Source organism: Callorhinus ursinus, unplaced genomic scaffold (assembly GCF_003265705.2).
Source record: "Callorhinus ursinus isolate GAN/ISIS: 27379988/994484 unplaced genomic scaffold, GSC_fseal_2.0 scaffold1, whole genome shotgun sequence".
In the NCBI taxonomy this organism is placed as follows: domain Eukaryota; kingdom Metazoa; phylum Chordata; class Mammalia; order Carnivora; family Otariidae; genus Callorhinus; species Callorhinus ursinus.
In genome coordinates, this window is record NW_027397063.1 from 50,999,144 (window position 1) to 51,006,200 (window position 7,057).

At 42.3% G+C, this 7,057-nt stretch overlaps 1 pseudogene; it reads left to right on the forward strand.

Moving 5' to 3' along the window:
• Nucleotides 1–6,039: 6,039 nt before the first annotated feature.
• LOC112826370 (large ribosomal subunit protein eL20 pseudogene) lies at nucleotides 6,040–6,634 on the forward strand (annotated as a pseudogene).
• Nucleotides 6,635–7,057: the final 423 nt, after the last annotated feature.

The window sequence follows — 7,057 nt, forward strand, 5'->3', positions numbered from 1 at the left end:
CAAGGATGACCACAATAGTATCTCCCATCCCTCATGCTCTTCTGGAATTTTGTCACTTCACCATCAAGAGGTGGAGTCTCAAGTCTCTCTTCTTGAACCTGGCAGGCCTTTGTAACTGCTTCAACTAATAAAGAATGGCAAAAGGGACATTATGTTATTTCTAAGGCCAGGCCATGAAAATGCCATGTACTTCCATTTTGTTTTCCTGAGACACTTGCTTTTAGAACTCAGTCATCATGCTATGAGAAAACACAAGCAGCGCAGGGAGGGGCCTACATGGAGAGGAACCAAGATGGTTGTCCCACAGACCTGGCTGAGCTTCCAGATGAAAACCAGCACCAACCTGCCACCCATAAGAGTGAGTCATTTTGAAAGTGCCTCCTCCAATCTCCAACTAAACTGTCCCAGTTGAGGGCATGTGGAACAGAGACAAGTTGTCATGGCAAAGCTCTGCCCAAATTTCAGATTCATGAGCAAAATAAATGTCTGATACTGTTTTAATAATTTTATTGTGGGGAAGCCTGGGTGGCTCAGTTGGTTAAGCGACTGCCTTTGGCTCAGGTCATGATCCTGGAGTCCTGGGATCGAGTCCCGCATCGGGCTCCCTGCTCAGCAGGGAGTCTGCTTCTCCCTCTGACCCTCCCCCCTCTCATGTGCTCTTTCTCTCTCTCTCTCTCATTTTCTCTCTTTCAAATAAATAAATAAATAAATAAATAAATCTTTAAAAAAATAATTTTATTGTGTAGCAATAGATAATAGATACACTGAGACTCAATCTTTCCAGAACTTGTATTTAGTGTTCAGAAAAGCATGTCTCAAATTCTATCAAATCCCATCACATTTTGAAACAATTACCACTTTGTTATTTAGTGTGTTTTGTTTGAGTCTCAGATGCTGTTTCTCTTAAAAGTTTTATAAAATCTTGTTATTCAAAGTATGGACCACGGACCAGGACCAGCAGCATCAGCTTCACTTTGTAACCTGCTAGAAATGGAGAATCTTGGGTCCCACACCAGACTTAATGAATCCAGAATCAGCATCTTAATAAGATGCCTAGGATATTCATTAAAGTTTGAGAAACACTGGTATAAAGAACAAGCTTGTAAAACAGGTTGCAGGTATAGACACTAGACAATTTATTGTTTGCTTTTATTGCCACCCCAACTGTATGTGTGGAGGGTTGGGAGATGAAGGAGTTGGAGGACAAATGTTATGACAGAAGTAGAAATGGCTGGGAAGTGAGGACCTGGGAGCCCAAAAGGAGCCTTGAGACTCTAGATTGTGTGAGGTATGTTTCAATTGTTTTACTCTTGGGGGTTTGGGACATTATGGAGAATAAGATGGAGAGATAGTAGAGGTACTTTACTTTTTTCATAATTGACAACATTCTATTATAGAATAGACTGTGCTTGTCTTGAAAATAATATATATGTTTATTTTGTAAAAATAGTTTTAAAGCCCTTTAGGAATTCCCAGGAGGAAATGTTCTCTGAGATCGGAAATAGACTATTATTATTGTTGCCATAAGTTGGGTTTGAGTGTTCACACACCATGCCTCTCTTGGGTAAGTGACTTTATAATGGTTTGATCCCTGCCCGAGAGTACAAAGGAGCCCCTTTATCTTCATATCTGATTTTTCAAGATACTCAGCATGTATGAAGTATATCTATAGTCCATTCTCTACAGGTTACATTTTCTAATCCTCAAAAGTTTAGTTCTTACCAGCAGACATGACTTGTAGAATTTTGTATGTTAATGACAATAATTTCACATTCAGTGGTAGTTTTTGTTCCCTCCACAGCCCCTTAGCAAACTTGTTATTGATGTCCAGATACTGCACTGCTCTGATTGAAATATGGTCACTTCCAGAGAAAAATGACGGACAATTAAAAATTGATGGTTTGAAAAAGGTCAAATGCAACCATCAAAACAAGGGTATTTGTTGTTGTTAGAGCTCTTGAGGGAGTTAAAAACTCAAATTTATTGGGATGGTATCCTTATTCCTGGAAATGGCTATTTCCTCTTCTTTCCTGTCTTATTTTCTCTTAAGAGAAGATTTTTCTCTCTCAAACTGGTTTCAACTCTTTTTGTGTTTAGTATGCCATATAAAAGGGCTGATGGTCATCAGGCTCTGATTATATTAGGGTACTTAGTAGAACTATAACTGGTAGCTTAGGGAAGTGGATTGTGCTTATATCCATCCTGACCACACTTCTGAAATGAGACACTAGACAATATCAATGTAGTCATGCTGCCTATGCCTTAGGAATAGAAAAGGAGAGGAAAATATGTGAGTATATTCCCCTGCTCATAAAGGTATCCAGCTGTGCTTTTCAATATACAAAGGGAAGAATCAAGTTTATTATTTTGGCTGGAGCTTTGTCAATTAACAGAAAATCCCCCTTCTCAGCTGAACTAAATGATAAGAAGTTGATTATCTTACAGAAGTTCAGAGGTAGGTGACTTCACACTAATTCATCAGGAATCATTTCTTTCCTTCTGTTCTGCTAATCTTAGCATATAGATGTCCTCAGACTGGCTTGCTGCATGGTCACAAGATGGCTGCATCAGCTCTAGGTCTTCATATTCTTGCACAACAGGTAGAGAAAGAGACCTGCTTATAAGATTGAAGAAGCCTTGAGACGCCTGGGTGGCTCAGTCAGCTAAGCGTCCGACATTTGATTTCGGCTCAGGTCATGATCTCAGGGTTGTGAGATCGAGCCAGTGTCTGGCTCTGTGCTGGGTTAGAGCCTGCTTAAGATTCTCCCTCTCCCTCTGCCCCTCCCCACACTGTGCTCACTCTCTCTCTCAAATCTCTCAATAAATAAATAAATAAAAATTGAAAAAAAAAAAAGATTGAAGAAGCCCTGTCCCAAAGCCCCTCAGCAAATTCTCTTTATGTTTCATCTGTCAGATTTACATCACATGCCCATGTTTGAACCAATTACTAGCAAAGAGATGAGAACACAGCTATTGACATTTATCAGGACATTCCTGAGTCACAGGGGAAAAGACTGGGTGCCTGAACAAAATATGAAGTTTTGTTAGCAAACAAAAGGGTAGGATGTGGTGAATGGCTACCCTTGAAATTAAAATGGACCCCCAGCACTGTTGTTAAGGAGAATCACCTATAGTAGCATTAAAATGATTTTAAAAAGAACAACAATCATGCCACTCTTAATTAATTTTATTATGCAAATTTCATTCTAGTCTTTGTCCACATGTTGTATACTTTTTACGTAGTTGAAATCTTAATTTTATAGTCTATGTTTACCATGCAAATTATTGTGAATAATATTTGTACACATTTTACATTATTGTTACCACCTTTAATGACTAAATTCTCTTTTATTGAGTTGATTTTAATCCAGCCTCTATCATTTGAACCTTTTATTATGATTAATACAACTTCCAGAAAACTTTGTAAGGGATATTTGTATTAAATGAACATGAAGCATGAGGTTTGTACCAGCACATTAGGAAGAGCAAGGACAAGTAGCTGAGAGATCATCAGACTTGGAGTCTGAGATAAGAGTTTTGTCTTAACCCTGCTACAAGCTGGCTGTGTTCCTTTTCACTGACTTACTAATTTTGGGGGGCCTCGGTTTCCTTTCTTGGAAAAAATGAATTTGGAATAAATAACATCTAAGATCACTTCCAGCTCCTGTTATCCATAATTTTATGAATTCTAAGATCCTCTGAAAAGCCTGAGTGCTTGGGCCTCAGGCTAGAATACTGACTTATTAGAGGCATCAAGATTGAACACTGGTGGCCACGTTATACCTGTAGAAAACTTGGGTTTAGCCAGCTCATTTTTATGTAAAGTAAATGCAAGTACTTTTTAGATAGAACATGCACTATCCATTTAGACTGCAGTGTTCTCTGCTGTTGTTTTACATAAGGATGCTTCATAGTCTCATAGTCCTTGTCTTGCCACTGAAGGCCTTTGAGTTTGCAACCCCTGGAAGAAGGTGAGACTGGTGATTCAATGAATCACCCACCTGCACTCAGCACCTAGCTTTCCATGGAAGTTTTCATTTGGAGTATTGTTGAAAGGCAGCCTTATTTGTTCGCAAGATCCAGTGATGGTTTCCATGTTATGCACATAAACACCTTGTCAGGCACCAGAGACAGGTTGGAGAGGATGATTGATGGGAGTGGGCTTGTGAAATCACACCTGCTGTCACAGCAGATGGGGAAAAAAGCCGGAGTAACCTGTGGAATTGCTGATCCTTTTTGAAAATTCACTCCTAAAAACATTATTTTAGTTCTTTTACATACTTTAGAAAGAGCCAGTATCACAAACTGGGCTCTAGGCGAGTGACTACTCTATGCATTTTCAGGAGTGTAATTTCAATAAAATAACAAGAAGCCTTCAACAACCAGGTGAACTGGTATTTGAGCTCTGAGGTGGTGAGGCAACTCTTTCTTTGCCAGGCAAAAAAAAAAAAAAAAAAAAAATGTCATTCAAACTGCAATTTCTGGCTGGCTGTGCACAGGGCATATAAGCCTATCCTCAGTGAATGTTACCCCAGTCCACCCATAGCACTGCCTTTGGAGGACAGAATGCATCTTAGAGAGAGAGAGAGAGAGAGAGAGAGAGAGAGAGAGAGAGAGAGAGAGAACAGCGAAAGAGATGAAATTGACTTTGTACAGAGCAAACCAATGAATGGGCAATGTGAAACATGGCTATTTATAGCAACAGGGAATCCATGTGGACCCAAGGAAGTGCTCTGAGGTCACCGTTTTAACTTCATTCATTGTTGGCTCTGTCCTGCACAACTTAGCATTATGTTATCCTAATGTTACCTCATAGGCATTAAAAAAATTTATCCAACAAACTAGTTGTATCTCCGCTATGTTTACTACACTGTTTTATAGAAGGTGCAAAGAAGTGTGTTTGGGTAGGGAGAATATGCACGTGTGCTGAGTTAAGCAGGGGATGAGTTTAACAGGACTAGGCAGCAGGCTACAAGGGAGAGGCGTCAAGGTAGGATATGATTAAATCCAAAGGAATCCTACAGACAGAGCTGTATATGAAGAGGGACAGGCACATCTTCTGAGTGGAATAGGACTTTCCAGAGAAGCTGGGAATTGATTTGAGTGTTACAGAGCCTAGGAGTAAGGTTTGAGCTAGGACGCAGTAAGGGAGAAAAGTTTCACATACCAGAGTCCAAAGTCTCAGGAAGTTCAATTATTCACTTCCCCAGTCCTGCATGCATGCATTCATTCATTTGTTCAACAAATACTCATTGAGCATCAGTTCAATGCCAGGCCTGTTTTAGGATTGGGGGATACAGTGGGTTATCATGACAGACAAATCCCTGCTCTGATAAGGGAGACCGAGAATAAAACCAGCAAACAAAGGAAAAGTTTCAGGTAGTGATTAGCATTATGCGGAGGGAGGTAGAATTGGGTGATGTGATGACAGTGATTGGGTGACCACAACAGAGTAGGTGCTTTCTTTGCTTCTCTGAAGATATGATGGCTAAGCGACGATCTGAACAACAGAAAGCAGCCAGCCGTGCAAAGGAGCATTCCTGGCAGAGAACAGCTGGTGCAGAGGCCTTGAGGTGGGAACATGTTTGGCACATTTGAGGAGGCCAGTGTCACCTGAGTGTAGTGGATGACAGGAGGGGTGGCACAAGGTGGGACTGGAGAGGGAATATGCCAGATGGCTATAGTTTGGATTTTATTCTAAGTGGGACGGAAGACATTTGAAGGCTTAAACAGAGAAATGATATATTTAATATGCAGAGCCCTCTGGCTGCTATATATGAGAATGGGTCACAAGAGGAGCAAGAGAGGAAGCGGTGGTCAGTGAAGGGGCCAGTGTGGCAATCCAGAAGCACATTGGAGTTCCTTGGACTCCAGTGGTGGTACTGGAGATGGGGGAGAAGTGATTACATTTGGGTTATGTTTTGGTTATAGAGTTGACAGGACTTAATGATAGATTGGATGTGGCCCTGAGGGAAATGGAGTTGCCAAGATCGTGACAGAATTGGACTCACTTATTAAGAATGTGCTGGTTTCGCTTTCTCGTGTGGCGGCGAGAGCGGGGAGTGCGCCATGAAGGCTTCGGGAACACTGCGAGAGTACAAGGTGGTGGGGCGCTGCCTGCCCACCCCCAAATGTCGCACTCCGCCCCTGTATCGCATGCGAATCTTTGCACCTAATCACGTCGTCGCCAAATCCCGCTTCTGGTACTTTGTGTCTCAGCTGAAAAAGATGAAGAAATCTTCGGGGGAAATTGTCTACTGTGGACAGGTGTTTGAGAAGTCCCCCTTGCGGGTGAAGAACTTTGGCATCTGGCTGCGCTATGACTCGCGTAGCGGCACCCACAACATGTACCGGGAGTACCGGGACCTGACCACTGCGGGCGCCGTCACAGAGTGCTACAGAGACATGGGCGCCCGACACCGTGCCCGGGCCCACTCGATCCAGATCATGAAGGTGGAGGAGATTGCAGCCAGCAAGTGCCGCCGACCAGCTGTCAAGCAGTTCCACGACTCCAAGATCAAGTTCCCGCTGCCCCACCGGGTCCTGCGTCGCCAGCACAAGCCACGCTTCACCACCAAGAGGCCCAACACCTTCTTTTAGATGCAGAGCCTCACTGTCTCCAAGTCTGCTCAAATAAACTCTTTGGGAAAACCAAAAAAAAAAAAAAAAAAAAAAAAAAAGAATGTGCTGGTTTCTCTGAAATGCTTATGGAAGCTCTATCACAGCATTGAGCTCTCCAAACAAAAGTGAGTATATTGTGGAAATAAAGACCAACCAAAGGAGAAAACCAAAAGTTATTTATTCAGAGCTCTCTAACAGCCACGGAGTCAGCCATTGTCACTAGTGTTGTGGCAGAGACTCAAAGGCAGGCAGCTTTATAGTGGAAAAAGGGAAGGCTTTAGGTGTGCCTGGGTAGGAGGCTGTTGGTCTAGAGAAGCTCTACGTGGGCTGGAGCGGGGTGTCCTGTGTGATTGGTTAGGGATGTGTATTTGGCTATCTGTGGTTGGTGTTAAATTGGAAGTGGGGAAAATCATTAGGGAAGTTGAGAGGCCAGTAC